The sequence below is a fragment of the Trichosurus vulpecula genome, chromosome 3, assembly GCF_011100635.1.
Source record: "Trichosurus vulpecula isolate mTriVul1 chromosome 3, mTriVul1.pri, whole genome shotgun sequence".
Lineage (NCBI taxonomy): Eukaryota > Metazoa > Chordata > Mammalia > Diprotodontia > Phalangeridae > Trichosurus > Trichosurus vulpecula.
In genome coordinates, this window is record NC_050575.1 from 81,811,559 (window position 1) to 81,835,144 (window position 23,586).

General features: G+C 41.1%; 1 protein-coding gene across 1 annotated transcript in view; it reads right to left on the reverse strand.

The window, feature by feature from the left end:
- SLIT3 (slit guidance ligand 3) overlaps window positions 1-23,586 on the reverse strand; it is a 792,609-nt gene that overhangs the window by 181,976 nt on the left and 587,047 nt on the right. The gene's annotated exons all lie outside the window — the stretch shown is intronic.

Below are 23,586 nucleotides of genomic sequence, written 5' to 3' on the forward strand. Positions count from 1 at the left end.
TTTAGGCAGCCTGGTGGCTCCCTGTCCCTGTTGGGGGTGGGTGGTGGGAAGGTGAGGGGTGGAGTGGCCTTGGCCCCAGCCCCAGTGATCACAGGTGTTTGCCAACAGTAACAATAATAAGTTTTTAACATTATTTTTTAAAGGAAGCTATGGACATATAAGAGTTTGCAACCACCATGTAACCAGTAGGGGTTTAAGTTATGAGCATAGATACCTAGAACACATAACATTATAGGATGAATATCCTAGAGATGATAGGATTATAAATTTAGAGCTGGAAGGGGCCTTATGGGTCATTGAGTCCAATTGCTTCATTTTATAGATTAGGGAATTGAGACTGAGGGAATTTAGGTGACTTGCCCAGATTCACACAGGTAACAGGTGTCTGAGGTAGAATTTGAACTCATGTCTTAGCTCAGTGGAGAAGGGGTCCTTTTAAATCCTGAGCCTAGATGGATGGATCTCTTAGGACAAACCCTCAGTTTCCAGCAGGGGAACTATAATCCCCACTCCCATTCCCTAAGAGGGGAGAGCCCAGTCAGTTTGCTCTGAGTCCAGGGATCTGATGAATATTTTCTTCTATAAACAAACTGGCTGTGAGTTGTCTAGGGCAGGCTGCCGTCATTTGTATTGTTCCTAATTACATCGATGACTTCTTGGCAGATTAGAAGCTGTAAAGTTCATCAAAGATTCCATGGGAAATGGAAATTAATAAAAGAGACAAAAGCAAAAACCCTCTGAGGGGCAGGGTCAAGTGAGGGAGAATTGGGTTGTTTGGATATGGGAATGAGGAATCCATTTCTGCCATACCCATCCATGGAGATAACAGCTCTGAGACTGATAATGCACCCCCACCCCTACCCTTCCTGCCCACTCCCATGGTTTTTTAAGTTACAATATGCAGAGGAATTTGAAAAATAAGGATTGTGGATGTAGCTTTTTGGCAGAATTTCCTCTTTGTTTATTCTCAGCCTTGTGACCTTGGGACAAGTGACAGCTTTGAGTATCAGTTTCCTAAACTGTAAAAAAAAAAAAAAAAAAAAACCAAAAAACTAAACCAGTGTGGAGGAGGGGGGCGGTGTTGGACTGGAAAATCTCTAAGATACCTTCCAAGTTTAAAATTCTGTCATTCTATATTGTCCTTGATTCCTCCACAATTTACTAGGGACCTCATTATCTTGCTCCTCCCTATACTGGCGCCTCTCTGCATGCTCCTCCCCCCTTTCCAGTAGTAGGGAAGGTTTCCCCCTTTGCTTCAGCAAAGGAGGGCTACTTTTGCCTTCTACCCTCAGAGAACTGGCCTTCTGACACACCAGGCTTGGCCACATCACAAAGACCATCATTCATGCCTCTACTGCCAGGCCATGCCTCTACTACAACTACGGGCTTGAGTTTGCTAGCGGTACTACCTGCACGTTGGCTGAAGCTTCTGAGGCAGAATGCTTGGGACGGCCCCCTTCCTTTATCTTCAGACCTAGGGACAGTTTTGCTTAAGGGCTGTGGGGACAGGAAAAAAACCCTTTTCTAGATGCTGGGAGGGAAATGTTACAACGGTATGGTATGAATGCCAAGAGACTGTCAAATGGCCTGGTAGTGTACATTTGGAAGGTGTCTATCCCCACCCAGACAGTTCGTTCCCCATCCCACTGAAATATAACCAGAGGCATTTCTGGAACTAACCTAATCTATAATCTTCAGTTGGGCTTACATCCCCTCCCACGTCCAAGCCAAAGCAGGTTTCCAAATAAAACACTTTCTTGTTATTGCTGGATCCCTACCACCTGAGCCATCCTCAGACAGGAATCTCGTTGGCTCTAAGGAATGAGAGAAGTGGCAGTTTTGTGTTTCACATTTACCCAGCCAAAAGCGGGATGGGCCAAGGCCCATGGGTTAGTGAAAGAGGTGGGTCCTGTATATGCTGGACAATCAGTAGAAAAAGATTTAAGGGTCACCCCGAGGCTGAACATTAAGAACAAGGATCCTTCGATAACTCCTAACTTGTTTTTTCTAATTCTTCTTTTGGTTCACCCATGTCCCTTACCTCACTCATTTCTGCCACTTCTCAAGTCCTTTCAACACATAGTTTATGAACACCAAGCCGCATAGCCCTAGTCTAATTTTGTAACCCTAGTATAGAGGGATTGATCAAAGGAGTTCCCTAATTTCATAGATTCTATGAAATTAGTCAGGGAAGTCCCTTAATTATGTGATTTTGAGTTCCCCAATCAATTTAATTAATTAATCCAGAAGTCAGCCTTTTTGTGGGACATATGTATAAGGAGTTGATTAAAGGAGTTCCCTGATCGCTCCCCACCCCACCCCCCACTTATATGTTGTTTTGACTGTAGTTTTTCTTTTTGCCTCATATGTGGAGATACTGCGTGCACAGGCTTTCTCAAACCAGTAGAGTGGTAAAGGAGGCCCCTGACTTGGTTACCTCAGTCACCTGATCTATCTCCATTAGATTTTTCTTGTGGGGTCATGTCAAAACTGTCATGTATGCATCAAAACCTTGTTCTTCCCAAGGCCACGATTACAAATGCAATCCTTTCAGTCGCTAAGCAGCAGCTAATGAAAGTTTTTACAAAGTTTGAAAATCAACTGAACATCAACATGTTAAACTTTTAAAATAACTAACTTTTAAAATGTGTTTTGTAAATTTGTAGCATTTATATTTCTTTTTTTAACTTTTTAAAATAGTATTTTATTTTTCCCTAATTATATGCAAAGACAATTTTTAGCATCCATTTTTACAAGATTTTGAGTTCCAAAATTTTCCCCATCCCCTCTTCCTAAAATGGTAAGCAATTTGGTATAGGTTATATGTGTAGTATTTACATTTTCGAAGTTACTAAAGCTTAAAACTGAACTAAGACTTTTGGGATACCTACATATATATATAATATATACATATATATTTGTATTTATTCATTTGACATTCATATTGTATGTATATTTGTCTCTCCCATTATAATGTAATGATTATTTTATACCCTGTACTTTTTTCTCATTGCCTAGTACATTAGTACCTGATATGGAATTAAGATTAAATTAAAATTAAGTGGAAGACACTTAAAACATGCTTCTTTATTGACTGATGTGAATGCTGACTTGCCACTCAGTACTTCCATAAGCCTGGAAAAGTTACTTAATCTCTCTGGGCTCAGTTTCTTCCTTTGTAAAATGAAGAAGCTGGACTAGACTTCTCACAGTCTTACCAGCTCTAAATGCTATTTGCCTTCCCCATCAGTTTGGAAATTACCAAAAGACAGATGACCATGTTTTTTTTTGTTTTTTTCCTTTTTCTCATAGAGCCCTTATCAAAATACATCCACAATCATTGACATTGGTGGTGTCTCACAAAGTGCCTTGCCTAATAAATGTTTCTTGTGCTGAACCAAATTGACCGACTGCCAGATGCTCACTAGAATAGCTTCTTTACCTCATAAATGCAAAGATGTACGGGCCCTTTAAATAACAGAGACCTTTTCCTCCTACCCCTCACCCCTACCTCTGGTCTTCTCTCCCTCCATTTGCAGTGACAGCATTTACCAAACAACCCAGGGAGATCTCCAGCAAATGGCCAGGCCCTAATTTGGCTGCATGTATGGTACAATTAAGCACCGGTCTTCAGCTGTAACTACAGCAGACAGCAACACTGCACAGATGACTTATTAATGTATTATTATACTGATATTTAAATGTGAGCTATAATGAGAGCTATAAAGCATTTACGATAATAGCAATTATTCCACAACCAAAATGGCTAAACACTGTCTTCAGACTCTGATGATTTGGCACCTGGGCCTGCTCAACTCAGAACCACCAGCATTTTGTGGTGAGGGCCTATGGGGCAGGGCCAGGTTACTCTCTCCGGGGCTGATCACTCTAGCAGCTTCTCCCTGAGGAGGAAGCCCACTTTTGCTTCTTATTCGCCATGAAAACACACCTATTTGGAATCCCCACGTATCTTGGAGATTAAATCATATAAAGAGTGGTTGAAGGAACTGGGGATGTTTAGTAGGGGAGAAGAAAATACTAGGGGTGAGGGGCTGAATATGCATGATAGGGGTCTGTGATTATTTGAATGCCTATCACAGAAGAAGAGAGATTTGATTGGTTCTGCTTGGTCCCTACAGGGCAGGAGCAATGAGTGGAAGGGATAAAAAGGTGGATCTAGGTTTGGTCCAGACCTAGAATTTGGAGGAGGAGCTCCCATATTGAAATTCCCTTCATTAATGTAGGTATAATCTAATGAATTGCATGAGGAACTGAGAAGTTAAGTGACTTGCCCTTGGTCACCCAGCTGTCAAGGGGTAAGATTTGAACTCAGGTCTTCACTATACCATGGCTGCCCCTGAATCTACTGTGTCTGCCTGCTGTCTCTTGCTTCTTTACAGTGAGAATGACCCGAAAGTGGACTGGGGTGGCTAGGTGGCTCCATAGTGCACAGAGCATAGAGCGTAGGACCTGGAGTCAGAAAGACTCATCTTTCTGAGGTCCAATTTGGCCTCAGATACTTACTAGCCGTGTGACCCTGGGCAAGTCACTTCACCCTGTTTGCCTCAGTTTCCTCATCTGTAAAGTGATCTGGAGAAGGAAATGGCAAACCACTCCATCAACTCTGCCAAGAAAACCCCAAATGGGGTCACACAGAGTCAGCCTTGACTGGCCCGACTGAACAACAACAAAAGTGAGGGAGTGAGGGATCCCCCCTTCACTGATGTAGTTGAGGGGAGTTTTCAATATGTTGTATTTAGGTGTATTAACAGCTAGTCTAAAGAACTCTGAAATCCCAAATCTTAGTGTCTATGTTTTTCTGGATAAGTAAGGGATGCAGCACCCCTCTTATTACTCTTTCTCACTGGTCCCTGGGGCGAGCCCCCTCTTCAGTAACTCGGATGGGTTGCAGCCTTCACAACGCTTGCTGCTCACAGTTGGAGAATTTGGTGCGGAATGGCTCTGTGTGCCTGCTCTTAGCGTCTACATAATGTGTGCTGGTAATGTTTAACAACAGGCTGGGGGTGGGGGGAGGGGGAGATACCCATGGCATACTTTAAAGTCTAATCTACTGTATTAACGTTTTCTCCATTTCTTTCTTAAGGGTAGATGTTCAACAAAACAATAAGTCAAGCTCTGATTTGTAGTACTTGCTAATTTCCGAGGTGTAAATGCTCCCACTGAAGAGTTAACAATCAGCTCTCCTGGAAAGGTAGGTGGAGACAAATCATGAGGAGCTTCCAATGGTAGAGGGAGAAATTTAAATTTCTTCCTAGAGGGAATTGTTAAACTACTTGCGCAGAGGAACGGCATGGTTAGACCTGTTTTTAAAGATTTATTTTGGCAGAGGCTGTAACGTTGGTAATACCTGTGCAGCTGTATTGTATCTCTGAGTCTCAATTTTCTCATCTGTAACAGGGAGATAATATTTTGATGACCTACTTCACAGGGCTATTTTGAGGAAGATTTTGTAAATCTTAAAGTACTGTGGAATCATGAACCGTTATTATTATTAATTGTGACTGTTATTATCAAGGTTTATCAACATTCTGGCTGCAACATTTATTGTTTTGGACAATTATAATTTGGACAATTGGACAATTCCATCAATGTCTTTTGTTTTTGTATCACATCAGCCTCCGAATATGTACTTCCTTTACAAAGAAAGTAATTTCATATGACAGAGACTTAAAAGAAGGATAATAATTGATAATGATAATTAATAATAGTAATACCTGCCACTTGCATATTGCTTTAAGGTTTTCAAAGTGGTTTATGTATGTTATCTCATTTGATCTTTACAATACTTTTGTGAGGTAGGTGCAATATTACCCCCATTTGACTGTCGAGAAAAATGAAACTAAGAGAACCAGAGTGATGGAGCTAGGAGGGGTCCGAGGTAAGAGTTGAGCTTGGATTTTCCTGCCTCCAAATCCAGCTCCTCAGTGGATCATTCCAGAAATTGTTTTGGACAGTACATGTGACACCCCACACCAATAGTCCCTCACCTCTTAAAGTAAAGGAGGGATATGCGTTTTCTCAACTCTTCTCCAAGGTTGACCATAATGTGTTTATTTTTTGTTCCATTGCCCTAAATGTTATCCTAAAGCTGTGAAAGAGTTAACTTCTTCCTAGCACACAATTAACTAATGGAGTGACTTGGGGCACTAGAAAATATTTGACTCATTAACAATAATTGAGGACAATCAAAGATACTACAGCAGAGAGGAAAAATTATTGGCTTGGGAATCAAGAGTCACTGGTTATAGTCTCGGCTTTGCCACTAATTAATACTGTGATTTGGGGCATGTCACTTCAACTGATCAATTCAATTAAACAAGCATTAAGCACCTACTGTGTGCTGAGGACTATGCTGGTCAATGAGGGGACAGCTGATTTTCTTATTGCCTAGTTATAAGGCAAGGAAGGATTAACTAGAGGCTGTCTCTAGCTCTAAAATTCTCTAGTTCTGTGGTATCTTCTCGATATACATGTATGTATGTATGTATTTGGTGTTGTTGAGTTGTTTCAGTCACGTCTGACTCTTCGAGGCTCCATTTGGAATTCTCTTGGCAAAGATACTGGAGGGGCTTGCTATTTCCTTTTCCAGCTCTTTTAACAGATGAGGAAATTAAGGAAACCAGGATTAAGTGACTTGCCCAGGGTCACACAGATAGTTTAAGTGTCTGAGGCCACATATGAACTCAGGAAGATGAGTCTTCCAGGTGTGATGCTCTGTGCACTGTGGCACCACCTTGCTGCCCAACACATATGTATATATGTGTATATATGAATGTGTGTTTATATGTGTGTGTGCATGTGTGTGTATGTATATACCGCCCTCCTTTTGCAAATCTTAGCAGAAATATCAGCTCAGAACGAAAGGAGCAGGGATGATCATCCCCACTTTATGAAGGGAGCCACGGAAGCACAGAGAGAATAAGTGACTTTCACAAGGATATACAATGAAACAAGTGATAGTGACAGGTACAAGAAGCGAGGTTTACTAGTCCAGGGCCCATCTCCAGAGCACTACTTTGCCAGCCTGCATATCAGCCATGATTCATGACAAGGAAGGACAGAAAGGCCAAATCTACTGTCACAGACTAAGGAAACCCTGATTTTGATTTAAAATTGATTTTCTCCTCCTCCCTCTCCTTCTTCCTCCCTTTTTTCATCTTCCTCCCCCTCCTTTCCTTTCCTTTTCCTCCTTCCTCCTTCCTCCCCTCCATTCTTTTTCTTCCTCCTCCTCTCCCTTCTCTCTTTCCCTCTTCTCCCTTGGCATCTCCTTGTCCTTACCTCCCTCCCTCTGCAGTTACTCAGCAACTTTTCCATCTGAAATGGAAAACAGAAAAGAAAAGAAATCTGCCTATTCTGATTGCTACTAATGGAGACCCGACCATGGACTAGCTACAAGGCTCTCTGGTGAATACAGAGATGCCTTCACCTGTCAGGTAAGGTAAGCACATGGGCCCATTGTTGGAGCCTGAGTTAGGAGGAGGCTAAGACCATCAGAAACAGCACAGAATCCCAACGTAGTTAGTGGGGTTGGGAGGGGAGTGAGCTGAGGAAGAGGCTGTGATCAAAATAGTCTACTATCTCTGTCTCTGCCTACTCTCCCCTTCCTAGAAACTGATTGAGCTGAATATAGATCATACGGAGCACTTGGTGTTTTTGGCTACCGGTAGAAGCTTTGAGGAGGAGATTTGGACTCTGCAAATAACAAGCCGCTGGCTCTCTCAGGATGTGAACGGCAGTCACACTTGAAGAGTCTCGACTTTACTTCTTTTCCCATCTCAGCTTCTAGGTCCCTCTTGCTGAATGCCAGGAGCTCATTTGCCTAGTTCTGTAGCTGCTCCCTAATCTTGCTTAGGATAGACATCTTTGATCTGGAGGATCTGGGCCTGGCTGGAGCAGTCTCAGTGCTGGCAGCCTTAACAAGGCTGACATTTCCCTCTGTCTCCTCTGATTAGGCCACCGCTTTATCATTGTGTGCTTTCCTGGCTCTGGGTGTAATCTGTGTGTTGTGTGTCCATAACACCATGTAATTGGCTCTAATGCAACAATATTATCTATGTGCATGCAATGGATAATTGCAAAACTGGGCATCTGTAGCTGATGCCACTCCAGCCTGCTTGCCTGCCTGCCATTCTTCTGGGCTGCTCCCAGGTTCAGCTGGGAATCAAGGACCTTTCATAGACTCCTTAGGTTGGATGGACCCTCTTGTAGGTTATCCTATTCATTTCTGTGTTGAGGGTAGATGACTTTTGCCCAAGCCCAAACAGTTAGGGCTTCTCCTACAATCAAAATCTCAAAGCCTCCTTGGGCAGTTCTGGAGATGCACTATTCCGTATATTACTGGAAAAAATTAGTGTGTTCTGTCCATCAGTGGTTCTTCCTCTAAGTACATCAGAGGCAATGGACTTTAAACCTGCCCAGTTCCAATTCTCAGGAGTGTACATGCTTGAGATAAGTGAGCTTAAATCAAAATCAGAACAACAATTATTTGTTGGACACCTACTATGTGCAAGGCATTGTTCTAGGTGCTTCAGGATTTTTGGTTTGGTTTTGTTTTGTTGTTAGCTTTTAGAATAGGATATTAGAAGTTCGGAAGGAGCCTGGAACAGTGTGGCTGGAGTAAAGAGAGGAGGGAGAAGGAAGGAAGATTAGCTGGACCCTTTCTTCCTCCCTGAGTTAGTTGAATCATCCCTCAACCAAAGTAATAATGTCAGGGAAGTTTAATGCTTTTTATTATAAACTATAATCTCCATGATCAAATATAAAAGCCTCTGTTTGACATTTAAAGCCCTTCACAACTGGCTGCTTTCCACCTCTTTTCTGTTTTTTTATATTTATTTGTCTCCAATACTACAATCCTGTGACCCTGGCCCTACTATTCCTTGCAAACAACCCTCCATCTCAAGGTTCCATACCTTTTCAATGGCTGTTGCCTATCCTGGGAATGCTCTCCTTCCTCATCTCTACTTCCTGATTTCCCTGGTTTCCTTCAAGATGCAGTTCCAATCCCACCTTCTCCAATTTAGCCTGTATACATATCGTTGGTACGTAGTTGCTTTCATGATGTCTCTTCCGTGTTTCTCAAGAGCAGGGTCTTTCTCTGTATCTCTAGCACTTAGCACAATACCTGGCATGTAGTAGGCACTTAATAAATGCTCACTGATCTTCCGTAAGAAATCTATCTTTCTGGTTTCTGTTCCCTGTTTCCCCTCTCCCAGCTTTCTGTCTGAGATTTTGTTGTTGTTCAGTCATTTCAGTTATGTCTGAATCTTCATGACCCCATTTGGGGGTTTCCATGGCAAAGATGATAGGGTGCTTTGCTATTTCCTTCTCCAGCTCATTTTACAGATGAGGAAACTGAGGGCAACAGGGTCGAGTGACTTGCCCAGGGTCACACAGCTAGTAAGTGTCTGAGGCTAGATTTGAACTCAGGGAGAGGAGTCTTCTTGACTTGAGGCCTGACACTCTATTGACCACACCACCTTGCAGCTGCTCTCTCTGAGATGACCATAGATGCATGCATGCATACACATAAACATGTGTATACATATGTATATACACACACGCTATATAAGTACTAGCTATATAGATAAAGATTTATAGAGTTTTGGTTTAGAGAGTGTTCCTATCCTACTGCTGAAGCTCTTCCCATCTTTGTATAATGTAGGCACAGAGAAGGACAATATGATGCTGATGAGTTTTGTTGAGTGTGTGTGTATATGCATTACGAATGTAGTACATATTATACACGCAATATGTAAATATTATATATACATGTACCTGCACACATTTATATGTATGTATACATATGTATAGACATACACAAATACATATATCTCTCTGTATATATCTATATCTGTATATGTATATATACAGATGCATATATACATACACACATATCTATATCTGTATATATACATATACACACATATGTATATATACACATATACATACATACACACACACACACACACACACACACACACACACACACATATATATATATATATATATATATATATATATATAAAATATATGTCACTTACTATGTGCCAGGCACTGTACTAAGGGCTTTACAATGATTATTTTATTGGATCCTCACAACAACCCTAGGAGGTAGGTGCTATTATTATCCCCATTTTACAGAAGAGAAAACTGAGGCAGACAGAAGATAAGTGACTTGCTTAGGGTCCCACAGCTAGCAAATATCTCAGGCTGAATTTGATCTCAGTTCTTCCTGACTTTGGGCCCTGTACACTCTGATTCCATCCCCTGCATCCTGTCTTCTCCATTAAAGTATGTGCTCCTTGAAGGCAGGGACTCTTTTGACCTTTCTTTGTATCCCCAGCCCTGCGTGCTGTGCCCAGTGCATAATAAGCGCACAGTACATGCTAATGAAGACTTTTCCCAATCCTCTCCTGTGAGTTACGATCAGCAAAGATCCCAGCAGAGGCAGCTGATCGCCAGAAGCGCGATGAAACAAGGTCTGCGGGCTCCTGATTGCGGGCCATTAGTCCCAGAGCTGCTGTCCTCCCTGCCTGGAAATTGTCTTCATGCTACTGCGCTGAGTCAGCTCCATGAGAATGCATATAGAATGTACGTTCTTTGCTGAGGCTGCAGTATTGATTGCATGCAAGAGGGACCAGTTTGAGTTGAGGAAAGAGTGTCTCTACTCTTCCTCTATAGGCCCAGGACACTGGCCCCATTATCAGTTCCTTCCTCCTCACCGTCGGCAACTTGCCTGCTTCTAACTAATAATGATGACTCCAAAAAATACTTTGCATTGATAATAGCTAGTCCTGTCCCATAAAAAATAAGAACCTTGTATTTGTTTTCTACATAACGATATGCACATTCTGTCTTCCCTCATAGAATGTAGTAACCTCCTCTCAGGCAAAGAGACCGTCATTTTTATCTTGGCGTCTGATGCCCAGCATGTAGTTGATGCTTTAAAAATGCTTGATTGATTGATAGGTAATAGTACTTTATCATTTATTAAGCATTATAACATACATTATTTCTTTTGATCTTTACAATAATCCAATGAGGAAAGCAAGGTAGGCATTATTCTTTCCATGTAAGCAGCAGAGTTTAGCTTATAAGCACTCTTTCCTTCTTTGAATTAAGTATGTATGTACGTATGTATGTATGTATGTTTGTGGGGCAGCTAGGTGATGCAGTAGATAGAATGCCCGCCCTCAAGTCAGAAAGATTTATCTTCCTAAGTTCAAATCTGGCCTCGGACACTTACTGGCTGTGTGACCCTGGACAAGTCATTTAACCCTGTTTGCCTCAGTTTCCTCCTCTGTAAAATGAGCCAGAGAAGGAAATGGCCAACCACTCCAGCATCTTTGCCACAAAAAACCCAAATGGGGTCACAAAGAGTCAGACATGACCGAAAATAACTAAACAACAACATGTACATATGTATCCATTTATGTCTGTTAGTACCAACCCCATCCCCGATAGCATGCAAGCTCCCTGAGGGCATGAGAAGGTTTCATTTTATTCTGGTAACCGGTGCTTAATAAATGCTTATTGAGTTGGACTGAACTAGAACTCTGGAAATTCAACTCCTAGTCTAGTAACTGTTTTCTCCCCTACATCACTCTTCTTTCCATACAAAGTCAATCCGTTATCCTATATCACCATAGCCTACATCACACGGTGTTTTTGAAAAGCATTTTGTCGGCTGTAAAGCAGTATATAAATAACATTATTATTATTGTTTATTCCCTCCCTAAGCTGCCAGCTGCCTGCCCTGGTTGGAGGCCCTCGCAAACCCTGGAAGGGGAAAGGGAAGAACTATCTTTCAAGAAAACCTAATTGGCGCGGACACGGTTCTAGCGTGAACTCTCTTCTGTTTTTCAGCAGGCAGGGGGTGGATCACACCGCTCTTGTGTGAACTGTCTGCTCGGCTCTCCCCGCAGTAGGTGCTTAATAAACCTTCGTCCTATGGTAATGTACTGTCTATTCCCATGGGCAAGGGCTGTGTTCAACCCGAATGCTGAGGCTCAACAAAACTCGTCAGCATCATAACTAACTCCCTTTTCTCTGCCCACATTGTACACAGAAGGGAATGGTCTCAGCCGTGGGCTAACAGGAATCCTCTCTCTTAACCAGGCTCCCCCGGTTCTGCCTTTGGTCCGGGTGGTCAAAAGCAGTCGATGGGACTTTTTGAGCTGTGATGGGATGCCTCTCACTCTGCCTCTTACTTTAGCCTATATCCGGGGTGCTGCAGTTTACTAAATTCTTTGATCTCTCTAAGGACCATTTAAATTAAAGCTCATAACCACTGTGTGGGCATATAATGAAAGCAACTGATGCTGCACTGATTAATCCATTACTCTCAACTGTTAGAAAACATAATGATCTCACAAGGGGCCTTATTCACTGACGTATAGCAGTCGGGTTCTAATTTGACACCTCAAATTAGCAGCCAAAGCAATAACAGCTGGGGTTTTTGTCTCAATATTTGTACCCAACTTGAAAGTGATTTGGCACGGGGTGAGCGTTATTTTTAAACACAGAGCTTTCACCGCCAAGTAACATTTTAAATGTTCTCCAGGTGTCATGTAAAACCTACAGAAATAAATAAAAACAATCAATTGCCAATTTAGGGTCTTTTTTTTTTTGATGAGAATGACTCCTTAATGGGAGGTCTTATCTATGATTCATTATAAATTTTGAAACTAGATAATGATTAGTGAAAAACTGCTTCTATTCAACCAATTGATTTCTTTGTTAAAAATAAAAGGTGCATCTAAAGGAATTTTCAAATGTAAAAATTGAAAAATAGAGAAAGAACAAAATTTTGGATCTTTCTATCTTTCAGTTTCTTCCATTCTTAACACTGTCTTTATTCATGACTTCTATTGTCTCCAAAGGGCCAAATTCATTTTCAGAGAATACTGAGTGCTGTCCATTGGAGCCAGGTTCGAATCCCACCTCGGACACTTACTAGCTTTGTAACCTTGTACAAACTACTTAACCTCTCTTGGACCCTCAGTTCTTTTATCATCTGTAAAATGGGGGAGAAGTTGGACTATAATGGCCTCTAATCCCTTCCAGCTCCTATGGATTTATGATCCTATACTCTCCTCTATCCTATAGAAGGTAGGACCCAATGGCAAATTTAGGAAGGTATGACTGCCTTGAATCAAAGAGTCTACTTGCTGAATATGCTGTAAGTTACGGGATCAATGAGAAGCTAGTTTTCCCCGTTCTATTTCATGACTTACAAAAATAGAAGCTTGAGAAGCAATAGGTCCTGGTTGTTAGAACCAAACTGTAAACACTGCAAAAAAGTGGAGTTCATGGAAAGAAAGATGTCCAAGATGGCGGATACTCATATGAGGATGGGGATGTTTGCCCTGGAGAAGAATAGACTTAGGTGGGGGAGCATGAATATTGTCTTTAGATATTTGGAACACTACGTACACCAGAGAGATTGTGCTTATTTTACTTGACTCCGGAAGCTAAACAAGGATCAATAAGTGGAAAATGCCAGTATTCATATAAAGAAAAAGTTCCCAAGGATGAAGAGCTGTTCAAACACTGAATGGAAAACCTCACACGGCAGTGAATTCCCCAGTGCCAAAGGAGGCAGATGAGGAGATCTGTTGTCTCAGGATGGATTAGATTAAGTGGTTTCTGAGGCTTCTTCTAGTCTAAATTCTATAGGATTGAGAACTGCAAGAAACCTTATGGGTGATCCAGTCCAACTCTATTTTAACAAATGAGGGAACTGAGGCATTGAGAGGTTAAGTATCTTTCCTGAGGTCACAGAGAAAGTTAGTGGCAGAGTTCTTCCTACACTACACCCCTAGGTAATGCACTACAAAGGGTAGGGAGGCCATTTGTGAAGTGTTTAACATGAAAGAATAACCTCAATGGACACACCTGAACAACTGAATGGACTGAAAGAGGAATGGAAATCGAATCGTGATAGATCCTATGCATATCCCAAAGTAGTGGAGGATGCAGAGGGACCACAGTGCAGCTGAAGAAGCAGTGAAGTATTACTTAAGAGGGCAGGCTCTGCCGAGAGAGCTATCTGGGCAAGCCACTTCTCTCTGCACACTTCATCCATAAAAGGAGGGGCTCAGCGAGGTCCTTTCCCAATCTGAGATTCCATGGTTTTATTTCGAATTGTACCCCTTTAAAATTTTGTACTTGCTGCTAAATGATTGGGTAGTTTAAGGGATTTATCAAATGAGTGTTTTAAAAAGTGAATTAAAAAATCCATAAGGAAAACTTTCCAGGTATAATACAGCAGATTGAGCTTGGCAGGAATATCTCTCTGAATGCTGGGATTTTCAGGTTCTTTTTAAATGTTTGTATATAATAAAATGTAGTTAACTGCCTTAGTTTCCTCTTCCTACCACCTACTCCAATTAAGTCTCATCTCAGACACCCTCTATTGAGATGGATTATTTTTTAAAGGATTATTCTTAATGGCACTTTCAATAGTCGTTATTAGGGGATAAGGAGCACTTAACAGAGGCATATAAATAAATACTAAGTAAAACTCTCCAAAGCAAGGTAATCTCCAATTCTTACTTTGCATAATGATAATAGATCTTTTACTAAAGTTCTTCACTGGTACCTCACTGTGGAATGGAAATGACACTGGATTTTCAAAGGCTAAAATATTAAACAGAGCACAGATCCTGGCTGGTCATTGGCCAAGCTGGAAAGGCTTCAAGTATGGGCTCAGTGATAAACTAGATAGAAGTCTTATCAGAAGACCAGCTCAGCTACATTTGGAGGTTCATTGTTAGAAGGCTGGTCATTGGATGATGTCTTATTTCAGACTCAGCAACTCAGAAAGAACCAGCCTTTAAAATGCAGAGGGCTATGACCTGTCTCTCTCTGGAATAGATACCTATGCCAATGAAATCATGGATCCTATGACTGTAATTATTATTAATGACAACAAAAGTGCCACCTTCCACCTACTCAACACACTGTAAGCTCTTTAAAAATATATCACTTAAATTGTAAAATTCCTTAAAAAATCTCTACAACTCTGGCCACCTAACAGTTGTTTAATCAATGCTTGCTGAATGGATTCAATGCTCTTCATTAATTTCTTTTTCTTTTTATCTAGTCCTGTGATTTCATCAGTAGACTAGCAATCCATCCCAACTTCTAGTCTTTGAGAGTTGGCTATGACACTGAGAATACAGGCACTCACAGAACACGGGCCATGTGTGGTGATCTATCCTACCCACACTCTATGCACACCTATGTTGAAAGGTTAAGTGACTTGCCTATAGTTATGTATCTATTAAGTTTTGCAAACAAGCCTAGACTGAAGGCCTTCCTGACTCCACTGCTGGCTTTCTATTCTTTAAGCCAAGGTGTCTTTCATTTCATTTTTACAATTATGTGAGTTAGATAAGGCAGGTAAAGTCTCTCTTTCCCATGCCTCCCCCCCATCCTCCAATCCTACTACACACATTTTTACAATAAGGGAACAGATACCACAAAAGGTTAACTAACTTATTTCTAATAACAGACTCAGATAGCTTGCTTCACATAATAGATCTCTCATAGAACTTTGCTTGAACCCCATCCTATGGCCTCATCACATTCTGTTTTACATCCTAGTAATTTGTCTTTGTCATATTTTCCATACTTTGAGGGAGGTGACAATGGCTTATGTATCTTTTCATTTTTTCTTGGTATCCAGCTGGGGCCTTAAATTTGCTTAGCAGAGTGAAATGAACTGAGTTTAAATAAAAAGTGATGCTAGATCTGAAACTCAGGGGTCCTCCATACTCTGAACCAACCCCATTATAGTACACCGCCTTTGGAATTCATTTCTTCCTTGTGTTTGGAATTAACTTCCTAGTTTAAAAAAATGAGTGCTCAATTCTTTTGTATAGGGCAGAGCACTAGTGATACTTTTTACTTAATAAACTTGATATTTATTTTTCCTAAGAAAAAGACACTTTAGAAACTTGCATAAATGCACTAAACTAACCCACCACTTTGGGTGAAGGGGATTTTGTTTTTGGATGAGAACTGTGATTTTATCAATGAAAGGAACTAACTGCCAGCCATGCATGTGAGTGCTTCCGAAACTTAAAGTCTTACAGAGTTGTCTGGAGGCACTCAGAAGTTAAATGACTTAATTAAGGTCATACAGCCTATATGCAGAGGCAGGATGTGAACCCAAGTTCTTCCTGATACCGAGGCGAGATTGTTAACCATGCTGTACCATCTCTAGCCTTAGGGGCTATTTAAAAAAATACATCCCCGTGCATCATTGTGAGGGAGGGGATGCCAAGTTTTGAATCTTGTAAGATCATAATAAAATAAAGAATCAACATTTACTCCTCTGACTTAAGTGTCCAAAGCTCCTTTAAAGGGGCAGCTAGGTGGCGCCATAGTGCACAGAGCGCCAGGCCTGGGGACAGGAAGACTCAGACACTCAATGGCTGTGTGACCCCGGGCAAGTCACTTAACACTGTTTGCCTCAGTTTCCTTATCTATAAAATGAGCTGGAAAAGGAAATGGAAAATTACCCCAGAGGGGGTCTTGAAGAGTCGGACACAACTTGAAACAAGCAATAATTACAAAGCTCCTTTAAGGGCAGTCTTTCTTTCTGCTTGTAGACGTATTCCCAGGCCTTAGCACAGTGCCTGGCAGAGTAAGCACTTAATGTGTGTTGACTGACTGACCAAAGAAGTTTGGGGTTGTTTTGTTTTGTGAGGGTGGTTTTTGTAACCAAAATGCCAGTTTGCTGTCCTCCTGAATGGTGCCAGGCACGTTTTTAAATTAAGAGAGGAGAAGAAGCAGGGTAGATTAAGAAAGAAAAAAAAAAACACCCAAACAGGGTAGTGGTTTCTCAAAAAAAAAAAATGCTGTTAGGTGCTTCTGTTGTTCTAATGGATTTCATATGGAGCCGGAGGCGATTTGATCAAGGTTTAATTTTATGAATCAAACACTAAATAGTTTATATCTATATCTCTGCCCATGGCTCAGAGTTGTAAGTAGGACAAGATGACCAGGCTTTGCTCTAAAATTTAGAAAGCAATGATAGCACTCATACTCCTTCAGCAAGAAGAAACAACTGAACTTAGTACCTGGTTAGCAAGAATACTGAATTAAAGTAAGCAGCAATCAGATAGCAATACTTTTTCCTTAGGCAGCTAGGTCCCTCCTGGTGCATCATCCTGTCCTATACCCACCCTAGGCATCAGCCTTATCTTTTCTACCCCCATGGGAACTTGTGTCCTGATGCTGGAAGTTTTGTTGTGAGGTCTCTCCATCTCAGTTTGTCTTTAAAAGCTGAACCGAGGGGACCTCTCATGGTGTCTGCCTCAGGCACCACCACTATTGGTAGTTAGGTCTCTGCTATGGCATTATGAATCTGAATATCATAATGACTTCTCAGAATTTACTAATTAGTATTAACTTTACCTTGGAGAAACAGGGGGCATCTCCTTGTTAGACTGTAGGCTCTTTAAGGGCAGAAACATTGCTTATTTAGACATTATATCTCCCCCGGTGTCTAGCATAGAACTTAATGTTTTTTTATCTCTTCTCTCTCTGTCTCTCTCTCCCTCCCTCTCTCTCCCACTCTTTCTCTCTTCCTCTCTCAACTCTCTCTCTCTCTCTCTCTCTCTCTCTCTCTCTTTCTCTCTCTCTCTCTTTCTCTCTCTCTCTCTCCCCGTCCCTATCTACATCTCGTTTCCACTTTCTTCTTTTAAGTGCAACAATGACTCATTTTATTCCTTCATTCATCTGGGAGATAAAGATATTTATCCTGTGGCTTCTAAATTAGTCATTTAAGGAGGAGATTAAAAAAAAAAACAACCAAAACCACCCAACATACCATTTCTCTCACTGCTTACCAGACAAGGAACAAAATGGAATAATATAGAATCAAAGAATATTTTTGAGTTGGAAGGGGTCTTAGAAGAGAACATCTAATTTTACTTCTTCACAACAAGGAAAACCAAAGCTCAGAGAAAGTAAAGAATTTTGCTCAAATTCTCATAGCTTAAGAAATTGCAGCCCATTCCCTGTTACTAATAATGATGATGCACATGATGACCATGATAATGACATTTATATAGTGCCTACTATCTGCCAGGCTATCAATCTTTCTATCTTTATATTTCTTATTTATATATTATAGATATTATATTTATATTTATGAAGCTATATGGGATAGAATAGCCCCATAGATTTTCTCCTGAATGTTCAATGGGTTACCAGGAACTTTCAAAAAAGCAAATGTTCCAGTCTGTTACTGTAATTTCAGGGACCCATGGGCTTTTGCAGGGAGGCAGACTAGTCCTTGATGTGAAAAGCAAAGCCCTTTATTGGGGTATATTTCAATTAACAATAAGGGAAAGCAGAAGACCTAATTTGGGGCAAGGAGTAGGGGTGGGGCAGGACAGCAGAAAGGATCCAAAACAAATGACACATCAGAGTCTCAGCCACTAGAGAGAAAAGGATACAACCTGGGAGTCAGTGGCCCTCCAAGAGGGAAATCACTGGCAGGAGTAGAAAGGGGGTTGAAGAGATTATGAAAGGCTGCCCTCTGGACTTGGCATATTTAGGTGTAGCCTGGCTTTAGTTGTTCCTTCTAGTTCACCTTCCATCCTGCACACGTAAGAATTTCTCAGCAAAGTAGACAAGGGCCAGGACCAGAGGTTTTTTTTTAACAGGGAGGGGATGGAGTCTTACTCAGGTGCATCTGATTGGTTTCCTGTTTCTGAGGTGACAAGCAGAGAGATGCCAGGGATTGGTTAGATGGCTCCTGACACAGAAGTTTCCAACACAAAAGATCATAGCATGGAAAATCTCAGATCTGAAAGGTTCCAGAAAAGGGTGGAGGTACCAAGCAGGAAGAGGGGCTGTCTAAAGCAGAGGTAGTTTACTCTTGGCACAGGAGCTACTCAGAGAAGCTTCCCCCGAATAAGAGGATTTCCTGACTACCATAGCTACTGGCCAATTTGGAGCTCCCAAAGTGAAAATGGGGCAAGAGCATGCTGTTTTCTCTGATTCTACAATTCGATGAGAACACTGCTCTCATGGGTAGAGGGACATAAAAATGACATAGGGACTGATGAAAGGGAAAAATAACCACTAGACATGCTCATAACAGTATTGATCAGAGCTTCTCCAGGCAACTAAGGAACAGGAGAACGCAGAGAATCCAACCATCTGTCCCGTGATATCTTTGCATGTAGGGTGAGAGGTACCCAGCTATATCTCATCCATTTGATGGAAACTTGGTTTCTGGAATGATTTTCTCTCTCTATGAGTTTGGCTGTCACATGGCTATTCCCCAACCCCAAACTCCCTGCTGGGACTCCTGACTCCATACTGCCTTTGTGGAAAAGTGCTGGAATCTCTTCCAGGATCTGAGCTCATTTTTTTTCCTGGTTGTTTTAGTGGAGGGGGTTTTACCTGGGGTCTGTGAGCTCTTAAAAATGATAATTCTATTTAAGTGTCATTGGATTCCTTTGTGATTCTATATATTTCATTTTATGCATTTAAAACCCTTTTATTTTCTGAGAAGGAGTCCATAGACTTCACCAGACTGCCATAGGGGTCAAGGACACAAAAATGTTAAGAATTCTGTTTTAGGGCATAAAGAGGGTCAGTGTAGTGTAATGGAGAGAGAGCTGGCATTGAAACTAGGAAGACCTGAGTTCCAGACCCATTTCTAACATACTGGCTGTGTACCCCTGAACAAATGACTTAATTTTTAAGAGCTTCAGACAACTCTCTAAATACTTTATGTTGCAGAAAGGGTTCTGACCTGAGTTAGTAGATGGAGTTTCTACACTTTTTGAAATTCCATATACCAATGAAATCACATGCCTGGTCCTTATCCCTTCAGTGCATAACGCAAAGCTGCTGCCAAAGCATGTCCAGTCAGAAATTTGGTCAAGAAAATCACACAGCCAAGATCCTTGAGCATAATGAAACCAATTAAACAAGATCTTTAATTAACTGGAATACTTTGAGGGGAAAGAGGCCAATTATAGGAAAATAGGGGATTTTGTTTAAAAAATGTGCAGATAAAGTCTTGGAAGTAGCATAGAATCCATAGCCTACAGCTCTGACATCTGTTAGTATCTATAGGCCAGTACAATGAGAATTGAAAGTGAATGATGACCTGAGGCACTTCAAGGTTTTCAGTAACCAAAGAAAGGTTTAGTTATGTACCCTATATTCTACTCTCTAAGGCAAGAATGTGTTCTAATATAGTTAAGAAAGATTTTAACAACAAAGAAAACAGGACTTCTACCTCACTTTCAGTTAACCAGAAATGAGTTCCCCAAGCATTCTGGTTATATGAAATTCTTTTTTTTTTAAATTGAGCAGCTATTCTTTAAAAATTGGGGGAAATGATTTTGGGTTCCAAGGCTCTTCTTGCTTTCTCTCTGTGGTAAAAAGATAGCTTCTGAGTCTATATTAAGCCCTTTATTTCTAGTTCATAAGAGGGGAAGTCTGGATGAATGAAGACAAAGGGCTCATGTAACATGAAGGAAAAATGCATTTGTTCTCAAGTATTCCAGCAGCAGAATAGAAGTTAAGAATGCACCTTGTGCCTCGCAAATTTAATCCTGATTGCCCGAACTGATCACAATTTTCAGTGAAACAGAGAAAGAAATCACGTTCTAGTGGCAGTTTTAGGCTTTCATTAAGCAATGAGAGCCTGTGTGTTCAAAGTTATGTCATGACTAACACTGCCTCCAAAAACAGGTGAAGTAAATAGAATGTTTCCATTTAATAGAGATATTCTACCCAGATATTCTGCAAGTAGGTGGGAATGGGGCTGCTCTCTTTCAGAAAGAAGACGCTGATTCTCAGCATTGCCAATTTTGTTGATTTTAAGAAAATCACTACATAGCTAGAAAAATGCAAATCATGGAGAGCTCACCAAGAAGGCAACCCAGGAAAAGTGACTCATCTTCAGTGAAAAAACCACAGTAGATATTTAAAAGTAATTAGAGGACATCTACATTCTCAGTTCCTATCAGGGACAACTTTTATTGGAGAACAGGAAGACTATGCCATCAGGCTGAGTAGTGTCTCAGACTTGGAGTCATAAAAGTCCTGAATTCAAAATCCAACCCCAGCACTTACTACCAACATGACTTTGAGCGTGCCACTTAACCTGGCTCAGTCTTTCCTCCCTCATCGGTAAAATGGAAATAAAGCACTTCCCTTGAAGGGTGGCTGTCGAGTTCAAATAAGACAAGCTATTTTGCAAACCATAATCAGAACATAAATGCCAGTTACTGTCATGACTCCATTCTTCTCATTTTCAATGGAGTTCAGAGAGAAGTGGTCCTAAAATAAACTACCATCTTTGTCTCTTTCATAGGGAATGTTTGATAAGATACTATGCAGGTGGATAAAAGTACTGACCTTTGTAATTGAGACGCAAGCTCATCTCCTGTGGAATGACCAAAAGCATTATCATTGCTGTTACTATTATTTTCAATATAGAGTGCTGGAAGCATCTTTCTGGATAAACTTTTCATCTAGATAAGAATCAAACTCCCCCCCCTCTGCCCCGCCCAATTGCGCAGAAGTCTTAACTAAACCAAGACCATAGATAAGACATAAGTGTAAAAATATTAATTCTTTTCTACCAAATTATATCCTTCCTTCCAAATTCTCCTTCAGAATTCTACCTTCTCCAGGGATTCAATTCAATTCTCAATACAATTCAGTTCAGCAAGTATTTATTTTCAGACATATCTGGCTTCAAATATTGAATTTTCAATGGCCATCAAAGTCTTAATTTTAAGTTTGATGCTTCTAATATCTAACTCCCTATGCACAAGAGATACAGCTATTATTGGTAGTACTTTGGCCTAACTACAAATGAATGATGGACTAAAATTAACCCTTATCTTTTTGGGACAAGACCTTGTCACTGTGGTTTATTGGGAATTTTCACCATTTCCTTTTCCATTTACTTTTTGGTGTCACAGGAGGTTTCTATGATTTGAGAAACAAATGGCATAGCATATCTTAGACAACCCCAAACCAAAAGCATGGAATCTGAGCTGGGATAGGAATTCAGAAGCTAGATGAGAGGCATCGAAATAGCCCAGTGGGTAGAGTGCTAGCAATGGAACCAGGAACACAGGAGTTCAAATGCAGCTTCAGACACTTCCTTGCTGAATGAGCTTGGGCAAATCGCTTAACCTCTGTCGATCTCAGTTTTCTTTTTCTTTTCTTTTTCTTTTTTTTTTTTTTTTGGAGGGGGAAGGCAGGGCAATTGGGGTTAAGTGACTTGCCCAAGGTCACACAGCTAGTAAGTGTGTCAGTGTCTGAGGCCGGATTTGAACTCAGGTCCTCCTGACTCCAGGGCCCACTGTGCCACTGAGCTGCCTCTGATCTCAGTTCTCTTAATTGTAAAATGAGGATGTTAATAATGGCACCTACCTCCCAAGGCTGTTATGAGGATAAAATAAGATAATATTTATAAAGAGCTTAGCACGGTGCCTGGTATATAGTAGGCATTTAATAAATGCTTATTTTCTTCCTTCTGTTTTATCTAATCCAGCCCACACCCCACCCTCTGTTTGAAAAATTCCCTTGGAGGGGCAACAATATGCCATGGGGCAGCCCATCCCATTTTTGCCTAGGTCTAACTGCTAGAAAGTAATTCTTTACATCAAACCTAAATTTACCTGTTTGTACTGCTCCTAATTCTTCCCTGTAGGGTCAAGCAAAACAAGTCTATGTGACAGCCCTTCAAATACTTGATAACACTTATCCTGCACTACCTCTAAATCTTTTCTTCTGTAGGCAAGGGACACAAGGTTAGAGAATGCTAGGCCTGGAGTCAGGAAGACTTGAGTTCGAATCACATTTCCTGGGCAAGCTATTTAACAACTCTGTCTGCCTCAGTTTCCTCCCCTGTAAAATGGAGTTAATAGTATCACCCACCCACTGTGAGGATCAAATGAGCTGATATTTGTAAAATACTTTGCAAACCTTAAAGCGCTATCCAGTTCTTAGTGCTCCAGGTGTGTGGTCTGACTCCAGGGCTGGGGAACCTGTAGCCTTGGTTTGTTCTGTGAAGTTTGAAGTCAGTCAAAGGGCTGCACTTGAGGACCTAGAGGGCCATATGTCCCCTTTAGGCCGAAGGTTCCCCATCCCTGGACCAGGCAGAGGGTGATGAGACCATCACCTCTGGGGTCCTGGATGCTATGCCCATCACTGCAGCCTAAGATTGTATTGGCTTTCTTGACTGACATACTGTTTCATACGGCATTTCTTATTTACTTAACTCTCCTATTTGGTCTTGCTGAGTGAGAACGACTATGAAATTTTGAATCATTTCTAGCAATTCGGTAAACACTTGAAGGTTTTTTTCCTCGACGTGGATCATTTTCCAGTGTAACTGGTGGCTCTGTGATACCTTGTGTTACCATGGAGCATGTGTGGAGTATGTGTGGAGTGAGGCTTCAGAGTACAAAGTAGCTGGAGCAGTGGGGTTGGAAGAAAGATATCGTTTCCATTCCTGATTCCAGCACTTAATAGCTTTGTGACCCTGAGCAAGTCACTTAA